The sequence below is a fragment of the Gymnoscopelus microlampas genome, assembly GCF_963454915.1.
Source record: "Gymnoscopelus microlampas genome assembly, chromosome: 5".
Classification (NCBI taxonomy): domain Eukaryota; kingdom Metazoa; phylum Chordata; class Actinopteri; order Myctophiformes; family Myctophidae; genus Gymnoscopelus; species Gymnoscopelus microlampas.
In genome coordinates, this window is record NC_139942.1 from 57,423,764 (window position 1) to 57,434,854 (window position 11,091).

Consider the following 11,091-nt stretch of genomic DNA (forward strand, 5'->3'; position numbering starts at 1 on the left):
CTTCATATAATAGGTTCTCACTAATACTCATGATAAAATGGTAGCTTTTTTTTCCTACTCATAGGACTTGACTTACTTGACTTAATCCTCTTGGCCCCCTTGGGAGCATAGGGCGTCCACCATGGATCTCCACCTCACTCTCCTCTGCGCAATGTTCTTTACTTCTTGCCAGGAGGTCCCCGTCTTGGTCCAGCCTGATCGCCAGAGAATTAGTATACATTGCACGGATTTGTGCACGTCATTCCGTGCATAGTCGCCTAGAAACCCCCAGTAGTCTATGCACGGATTTTGAGAAACGTTGAAAAACGTTCAATGAGAACGTTTCCTCTGGCGATCGGGTTGCTTGGTCAGTTCACCAAGTGTGGACCGCCTCCAGTTGGATTTTGGTCTCCCTGGCTTCCTCTTGCCTTGAGGATTGTAGTCCAGAGCTTGTCTTGCTATATTACTCGGATCCTTTCTAAGTGTATGGCCGATCCATCCCCACTTTCTAAATTTGATTTGTGTGTTGATTTGCTCCTGTTTCATACATCTCCACAGTTCTACATTTGAGATCTTGTTGGGCCACCAAATCCTCAGTATGTATCTGAGACAGTTGTTAATAAACACTTGCAGTTTATCAGTGATTGATTTGGTGGTTTTCCAGGTTTCACAGCCATAGAGAAGGACATACTTTACATTTGAATTACATAGGAGGGCTGTGGAAATCCCGTCTACTAGTGACATCATCGATAGGCAGGATTTTTTTTTCCAACCAGATTTAAATGTTCTTATTTAGATTAGTATTAACGTGAGAGCAATGGCTTCTGTTATTGCATCGCAACTTTCCAGGTCAATAGAAAGCCTGCAGTTTCTATTAGCTTGGATTCCCCATCGATGATGTCACTGGTAGACGGGTTTCTGAACCGTCCACAGCCCTCCATGGAGACACAATGGCCCTCATTTATCAACGCGGTGCAGCCCAAATAATGGGCGTACGGCGTAATCACCGCAATTTTCGGCATTTATCAATATATCCTGACGTGGGCTTTATCCTACGGTACGCTGAGATCTCACGTCTGGTCGAGACCAGTTGTTGACGTTGGCTGCACCCGTTTATTCCATCCTAGACCTGCGGAGCACCATTGTCTGACTGTCTGACAGGCATCTAGACACATAATCCACTCCTAAATGTGTATATCTACACTAATAAATAATCGCTGTGAAAATATATCATTTTATAAAGTAATTTAAACAAACTGCTTTAACAGTCATTCAGATAAGATTGTAGTCTGTCTGTATTGAAAATAGCAGATCTACAAGCTCACAAGCCGCGTTGTGAGCTTGTAGATCTGCTATTTTCAAAAATATACGAGCGCTTTTGCGCCAGGAGTCCCGCGGTCGGGACGGCACCTTTTCATGGACAGTGAGGTCTACAAATTTACAGTAGCTTGTCCTATGTTATGGAGTTATGTCATAGAGAGTTATGTAGGCTACACAACCTGGCTGGGTTAAGGATATAACGACGCTCCAATATTAACGTGGCGGCACGGAATCACTGCATTCCGCCCGAGTCTCATGTACCGCTACGCTACGGACACGGACATGAAAGACAAAGTTGGGCGGGCGCGTGTGTGTGTGTGTGAGAGAGAGAGAGCGAGAGAGCAAGAGAGAGCGAGAGAGAGAGGCGTGTGCGTGTGCGGCGAGGACTGTTTCTTATTGGCTTTTCATGTCTTTGGTCGTATTCTGGTTCGTCTTCATGTCGTAAAATCGGGGCGTTTTGAGAATATTTTAAGGGCGTGTTATTTAAATGACGCTCGTTTCAGCCGTGACATTTATCAACGCTGGGACCGAGTGTAAGCTCGGATCAGCTGTGTAGGATGCGTTGATAAATGTGACTTCGACGTTGGTGTACGGCCGAATATATGGAAGAATATACGCCGGTTTATACGCTGTGTTGATAAATGAGGGCCAGTGAGTAGAAAAAAACGGTGCCATTTTATCATGAGTATTAGTGAGGACCTATTACAGGGCTGATGCAACTCTGATGATGTAGACTAGAGGGCCACTATATTTCCACACTCACTCCATAGGGACACATCGCATATACTGTCGGGCCATTCTATGTCACACAACAGTAGGAAAACAATTTGGATCGGCTATTTTTGAATTGGAATCCAGATTTTTTTTCTTCTTATTTTTTATTTGGAATCCTGAAAAGTCCATTTTTGTATTTATTTCAAATGCATGTAGTTATACTTATGTTAACTTTATGAACTTAAATACAAATATAAATATAGCTGCAAGCAGCGATAATATGGGGCCAGGAGAGAGAAATGATAATTCCTTTAACAGGTCAGTTCATGAAAGTCCTTGCGGTCTTGTTTCCAATGAGTGCCTGTGAGCAATTAGGGGTTAAGAGTCTTGCTCAGGGACAAATTTCATTTCATCGACACATTTGCTGACCTGGCCTGGAATCGTACCTGGGGCAACCAGAGTCTCTGGCTCCCTAGGCGGGCTCACTAACCACTCAGCTATGGCCACCCCTCAGAGAGAGAGAGAGAGAGAGAGAGAGAGAGAGAGAGAGAGAGAGAGAGAGAGAGAGAGAGAGAGAGAGAGAGAGAGAGAGAGAGAGAGAGAGAGAGAGAGAGAGAGAGAGAGAGAGAGAGAGAGAGAGAGAGAGAGAGAGAGAGAGAGAGAGAGAGAGAGAGAGAGAGAGAGAGAGAGAGAGAGAGAGAGAGAGAGAGAGAGAGAGAGAGAGAGAGAGAGAGAGAGAGAGAGAGAGAGAGAGAGAGAGAGAGAGAGAGAGAGAGAGAGATAGATAGATAGATAGATAGATAGATAGATAGATAGATAGATAGATAGATAGATAGATACGGAATAGATTGAAGAGACATAGAGAGAGACAAATGGAATAGATTGAAGAGACATAGAGAGAGACAAATGGAATAGATTGAAGAGACAGACAGAGAGAGAGACATGGAAACGGAATAGATTGAAGAGAAAGACATGGAAATGGAATAGATTGAAGAGAGAGAGAGAGAGCGCCATGGAAACGGAATAGATTGAGTCATGTTTTTTGCATTTCAACTTAAATGAGTCTGCATCAAGTGAGGCTTGAACCGGCAACCTTACGGTCATGAAGCACTCTTAGGTAGCTGCAACACTACCTATAGTGCTATATCTTTGTCCAGGCTGATATTGTCTGTTGAGGATCAGAAACTCTTGCCTTCTGTCATGACCCAAGCCCCTGTTTCACTAACACTAAGATCACTCGTTCACAAACCATTTACCAATGAAGAAATTGTACATCTCCTCAGAACCAAAATTAGTGAAAGTAGCCGATCTACAAGCTCACAAACCATTAAAAGTTGTCAGATTGTACATTGGCTATTTTCACAATGAAGTATGTTATACATTGAAAAAACATACTCTCATTGCTATCTGAAAAGTTGTGAGATTGTAGATCAGCTGTATGTAAAAAACACTCAATTAAGTATTTCATGTTATCTTTAACAATTGCAGATGTATTCATTGATAGTCATGTTGTGTGAAATGCAACTCAGATGAAGTCTGCACCAAGTGAGGCTTGAACTGGTGACCTTCAGGTTGTGGGGCACACATTTAAGCGAGAAGCCACCAACAGACAAGAACCTGTGAAAAAGGAGATCACACAGATCATACAGTTTCACGCAAATAGCTGAAAAATCCTGGGTTTAAGTGTTTTTCAAACTGCTCAAGATTGCGGACAATCTAAGGGCGGTGCTTACTGGTCAACGTGATAGATGTGTTCCTCATTAGTCAAGGCACATGTGTAAGCAGGTCTAATGGCTGTCGGCCAAACGAGGCATGACTTTTGCCTGTTTAAAGTTTCAATTTTCAAAAAATTGCTATAGCGCCCCCGTTTGACCAATTGGAGTAAGATTGGTTTCAGTGATATTTGGAATGGCCCTTTACATTTCTGCAAAGTTTCAAAGAATGGTAAGTCTGCATGTATGTGTTAGGGGCAGATGAATAATTGTCATAAAACTGCAATATTCATTGGCTCATTAAAGCTTAATTTTTTCACTTATGGAAGATATTTTGCAAACGTTTTTTGGTATAGGTCCAAAGTTCATGTGTAAAAAGTTTCGTGCAGATTACTCAAAAATCCCAGGAGGAGATAGGTTTTAACTGTTTTTCATATAATTCCAAATGGTGGGATATCTAAAGGTCAGAGGTCAAAAGTCAGAGTGTGAAAGTTGTTCAGCATGAGGAGACGCATGTGTGCATCGAAGTTTCATGGCTGTAGGTCAAACACGGCATGAGTTGTACCTGTTCAAAGTTGGCATTTTTCAATTGAGTGCTATAGCGCCACCTTTTGACGAAAGATTGTGAGAATTATTTCTTGATCGTTTTTCATGACCATCTATCATATGGCCGAGTTTCATAAAAAGCGACTGCACGGTTCAGCCAGAACTGCCAAAAGTGGCAGAAGAAGAAACGGAATAATGCGAATAACAATATGGGTCCATGCTGGAAGCCTGGCCCCATAACAAGACAATATAATTGTAATACTAGTCATTAAGCTACTAATATAGACTGAAGTAATTAAAGCGGGTCATGTTTGCATGTTTGGAACTGTAACAGCTGAAATCAATAATATATCACTATTCTGATATTAACCTGCGGGCCGCATTAAGTGAAGGTGGGGGCCGCATGTGGCCCCCGGGCCACCAGTTTCCCATGTATGACCTATTATATGAATATAGGTTGAAAATGGGTGAAGTGGTCCTTTAACCTCTGGTTTTGGTTGGATCTCTTACTGGAGCGTGTGGTTCCAGTCATTTCACACAGTGGAGGATGTTGATGACTTCCACAGGAGAGACCCTCTGCAGAATGAAATAAATACAAAACCAAGGGAACAAAACACTTTACAATTCATAGATACAGAACAAAGAACAGGAGACGACAGGCAGAGGAAAGGAAGTAGAGAGCCAGAGCAGACAGGATGAACAAACGGAGAGAAGCATTGTGTCAACATTATAAGTGATATTGTCTGATAATTAAGCTCATTGTTGGTGACGGTCAAGTAAAAAACAAACTTTATTTCCTCTCTAAATGGACAGGCAGAGACTTTGATCTCCATTCAGTTAACCCCGCCCACTTCTGCCCATTCTACACATTTAGTCAAAACACAAATGTTTTTGCACACATACACACACACACACACACACACACACACACACACACACACACACACACACACACACACACACACACACACACACACACACACACACACACACACACACACACACCTTTCACAAATGTAAAATGGTGAATGAATAGAGTATATTCAGTATAATGTTAATACAACATATAAGAAGGGAGACTTTTAGTCACTTGGTATGGACAATTGAAATAAGCATGACTGGCCACCAGGGGTCGCCTCATACTACAATCAGAGAACATTGATGGTTTATAAACCAGATTGTCCAGAGCATGGATATCGGGCCCATAGAGCTATATGAACCATATAAGAACTATATTAGAACCATATAAGAATTATATAAGATCTTGTTTGGGCCAGAGGAACAGTGTGGTTGCCATGTGAGGGATGTGAGGGAGCGCAGCAAAAACACTTGTTTGAATGGAAAGATCAGCCATCCTTGAACTTTTCCCTGTGAGTGACGGGGCTTTAAGAATGATTCGCATCTGCTGCACCATGCATATAGATGTCAGTGGGTCCATGCTCCCTAACATGAAATTACAACCTTTCAAACCCCTGCTATGGAGTCTCAGCTGATAACAAAGAACATGCCGCCCCCATACACACACACACACGCACACGCACACGCACACGCACACGCACACGCACACGCACACGCACACACGCACACACACACACACACACACACACACACGTTCCATACAGCACCAATTAGATCCTCTCCATTATTTGCCTCTCTATATACCCTCTCCCTCCCTCTCTCTGTTGTGTGTTGCCCCCCCCCCCTCACAGACCCTAATCCCCTTATTTGTATCCAGACACCAACCAACCTAAAGAGCTCCTTCCCTTCAAAACACCCCAAAACTGCCAAATCTCCAAATCTCCTCTATATCCGTGGCTCGCAGAGTGGGGTCCGGGGACCTCCAGGGGTCCTTGGGGGGGTTCCAGGGGTTCCCCAGCAAAAGTAGTTAACACGATCATTTTAACCACTTTAGCCTTTTATAAGTTGGCTATTCAAAAATAGCAGATCTACAAGCTCATAGCTCGTAGATTTGCTATTTTTGAATAGACAAATCAGAGCAGACAAATTGTGTTAAAAATCATTTTTAACACAAATCTTTTCTTCTGGGGGTCCCTGCCCGGCACAACATATTTTCAGATGGGGTCCAAGGCCACAAATATATCAATCCTTGACGTGAAAAGGTTTGAGAACCACTGCTCTATCGTGTTCAGCATTTACAGGAGAGAGAGAGAGAGAGAGTGAGAGAGTGAGAGAGAGAGAGAGAGAGAGAGAGAGAGAGAGAGAGAGAGAGAGAGAGAGAGAGAGAGAGAGAGAGAGAGAGAGAGAGAGAGAGAGAGAGAGAGAGAGAAGGATCTGGACATTGAGCAAATAATCTTCTGAATTCCCAGTGCTTTAGTCTGAATTTAAAAGGCAGATTGATATCCCTTATGTTACTGCCCACACATGCAAACTCAGTGCAGTTGTTGACTGACTGGCATAAATAGTTTTTATGCATATATGTGCGAGTGTTTTATCACGCGTGTGTGTGTTTGTGTGGTGTGTGCGTTTGGGTGCGTGAGTGCGTGCGTACGTGCGTGTGTGCATGTGTACACATGTGTACGTGTGGAAGCACATGTGTATGGGTCCATATTAAGAGCCATGTACTTGTCATCATACAGTTTATATATATATATATATACGTATATATAATATCCGGTGTGTTTGTGTGTCAATCCCTTCACTAAGCCTTAGAACCACAGTGTGGAGTCTATGTAGGTCATCATATGCTTGAGTTAAAGCTGAATTCCACTAAACTGCTCTTCAACACAACTGGTTCTTCATGGCCTAAATAATATAGACCAGTGGTGGGAGAAGTACTCAGATATCTGACTTAAAGGTTATGGGTAAGTGATTTAGTTTGGTTAAAAAAATAAGTGTTAAATAGCTCTATACTGTGATAGTACTCATTGCTATAGAGCAGGGGTCTTTTTCAACGTTTTCAGGCCAAGGACCCCTTGGCTGAGAGAGAGATAAAGCAGGGACCCCCATTATGTATTGCATGGAATATAATCTTTTCAGTGGTCTTTACTTGGTCTGCTCGTTTTCCCCCCTACACCAGATCTTGTCGCCGAAAATAGCAGATCTACAAGCACACAACGCCTCGCGCTAAAGTTCTCCTCAGAATAGGGATGCTTGGTTGAAGTGGTTAATGTAAAAATCACAAAGATTTGGCGGCCCCACTGTAGTAAACTCTGAGGACCCCCTAGGGGTCCCGGACCCCCTGTTGAAGACCCCTGCTATAGAGTGTGTGTTCAGTAAAAGGAGTCTCCATGTCTCTCCAGCTCTTTATCAAACAGAAAATGCATTTTCAGAGCTCTCTCCTGATTGGTTTAAATGTTGTCACCTACCTGAACATGTATTTATATTATGTTTACTAAAGAGCTGGAGAGACCCCTGTGACCCAACAAACACTCTGTAGCAATGATTACTATCACAATATACTACTTTAACCTACCTAACCTACCTTTAAATGTAAACAAGCCATAGAATCCTCTTAATAATAACCTCTTGTATTGAACTGTACTTCCCTGTGCTTGTCTTTGCAAACTGCTAATAAAGTATTCAATCAATCAAATACTTTTACTTAAGTAAAATAAATGTGAATATTTATTTCCACCACTGACCACAGAGAGCAGCCATCAGAGAGGAAACTGAAGCCCTTTTTTTCCCACACGCTGATTGGCTGAGCCTGGTGTAAAGGGGCGGGGCCTTTGTCTGAGTGCTGTGGAGCACCAGTCAGGCTGAGCAGCACTGAGCACTGTGAAAGCAGGGTTGCCATGTCTGCTTATTATAAGCGACTTTGGGCTTGTTTTGTTTCTGTAAAGTTGCTTGTAAACATTGGTTGTTTGAGGGTTGTGATTGTTTTGGGGGCTTGTTTTTAAAGTGTAGTTGCATACAGTATGTTTCAAGCAATGTTCCACATTTTTCACAAAAGAAAAGAAAAGGTTTTGACAATACACAGAATATTCCTCACATATTGATAATATTTTCTATATTTCCAATAACTATTATAAGTCTGATTTGACATGGTTATAGCACTATCTGCTACTACTGTTATTATCAGTATTATTTACTATTATCATCACTATCAATATTTTATCATTACAATTATTATTGACATTTTTATATTATCGTTATTATTATTATTATTATTATTATTATTATTATTATTATTATTATTATTATTATTATTATTATTATTATATATTTCCCATATCTTCATTGACACCTTAGTCTCTAAGCTTTAATAATAGCTTTTAGAAGGACACTCAAAGCCCTTGTTTGTTTTTTTTACCTTTCTGGCATCATGTTTAGATTTTGATTTTTTTTTCTTTTCCATATAAAACTATTGTTAGTTTTTTTTTATCACATGTTTTAAAAATGTTTGTGCAAATAATAAACTAAAATAAACTAATATAGTCACTTCTTATGGGCTTGTTTTCATAGATCATCCTGCTGCATGGTTTGCTTGTTTCTCTCCCAAAATCTGGCAACGCTGAGGGAAAGGTGGAGAGATTTTCACCACCACGCACACACACACACAATAAACACACACAAACACAAACGCACGCACACACACAGTAACACATTGATCAGGCTGCAGACAGACACACATTAAAGGATACATTGTAACAACTAAAGGGTGAGTTACTGTTTTATACCGTTTATCAGCAGAGCGTGTTTTATCCTGACATACAGAGGATACATTATATATATATATATAATCATAGAGGAACATATGAAAGGCGCCGCGGTGTTCCCACGCTTTTATTTATTTATTTGTATTTAATGTATTTATTTGATGTGTTTGGGGCGGAGACGCCATTAAACACTGATATGATATGATATATATATGTATATATGTATATATATGTATATATGTATGTATGTATGTATGTATGTATGTAGAGGATATACGGTCATCTTAATGCTGTATCTTCATCATAATAAAGGGTTGATTTAATGGTGTTTGATCTAAGCGCCGTGTTTACTCTATAATGGAGATATAGTGGGCGTGTGAAGAGGGAACCTCTCTCTCTCTCTCTCTCTCTCTCTCTCTCTCTCTCTCTCTCTCTCTCTCTCTCTATATCTATCTATCTATCTATCTCTCTCTCTGTGTCTGCCTGTGTCTCTCCCTCTCTCTCTATCTATCTCTCTGTCCTTCTGTCTGTCTGTCCCCCTCTCTCTCTCTCTCTCTCTCTCCCTCTCTCTCTCTCTCTCTCTCATGCAGTGGTCCTCTCCTCCAGCTCTTTGTTATGGTGGGATGCCGCAGTCAGGATGGGATAGGATGAGGATGGATGAGGATGGATGAGGATGGCTGAGGATGGATGTGGTGGATATGGATGGATGTGGTAGGATGTTGTGCGGGCCGGGCAGTGGACAGGTCCTGTCTGTAAGGCCAGGTTGTTGGTTGTGGCTCCAGACCCACTAAAGAGCGATGTGTGTAATGTCTCTCCTTGTGACCCAAAAGCTATCAGATCTGTGACGTGTTGTGAGCTTGTAGCTCTGCTATTTCTGCTTCTTAAGCATTTGTTTTCAAATCTATGGAATTTCTTAATTCATGCAGGAGGTATTTACTGGAGACCCATAACAATGTTCTGACAGACAGACAGACAGACAGACAGACAGACAGGTGCTCTGCTATAGGCCCAGATGCTCCACCAATAAGCCCCTGGTTATATAAATGTCTTTATTGTAAACATCATCCCATAGGTTAGGAGGTGGTGTCTGCATGCAGCATGGTGGGGGGGTCTAGTGTTACCCCCCCCCCCCCCCCCCCCTCTGTCCCTGGTTCTGTATGTCTGATGGATTAGTACACATTGTCCTATCAATCCTTTTCTCTCTCTCTCTCTCTCTGTGTTCATAGAGGTCTCTCTCTCTCAGTGTTCATAGGGCTCTCTCTCTCAGTGTTCATAGAGGTCTCTCTCTCAGTGTTCATAGAGCTCTCTCTCTCTCTCTCTCAGTGTTCATAGAGCTCTCTCTCTCAGTGTTCATAGAGCTCTCTCTCTCTCAGTGTTCATAGAGGTCTCTCTCTCATAGTGATGTATTGTGAGGTGATGAGTTGGCAGTAAAACACAGGAAGGAGCAGAGTCCACTTTGACCTGTTCTACTTCAATCTTTGTCATTTTAACATGTCTTTGGCTATTCAATAGCAGCTGCTATTTTTTAGAAAAAATGTGAAAATGTGTGCAAAGATTTGGATATATATGTATATATTGTAAACCGAACATTTGTAACTCAAATCTTTGCTTCTGGGGGGGCCCTGGAACAACATATTTTGAGATGGGGCCACTTACATATCATTTTGGGTGGACCTTGACATAAAAAAGTTTGAGAACCACTGACTGACTGTCTGTCTGTCTGTCTGTCTGTCTGTCTGTCTGTCTGTCTGTCTGTCTGTCTGTCTGTCTGTCTTGTTCTTGTGGGCATGTTTCTGTCTGTTTCAATGTGACTCCATCACTTGTCTGGTGTCATTGTGATGACAGTCTGAGCTCATATTTGACTGTAGATTTTAGGATGCTGAGCAGAGACATGCAGAGAGACAGTAGAGGCACTGATGGAGACAGACAGATAGATAGATTGATTGATTGATTGATTGATTGAATTTTGTATTAGTCAAAATAATGTAAAAATAGAAAATGTGCTCCTCGGAGCACAAGTCTCCGCCAGCAAATATTGGAATTTATTCCAATATTTGCTCAAGATTGGAACTTTGATGATAGTGTGTACGTCAGATGGCACATTGACAGCATTACCGTGGATTGCCTTGAACTTGTTGGCAACTTCTTGGCAAGCCAACAAGTTTCATGAAGGCAATACGTTGACTTATCAACCTTTCCTC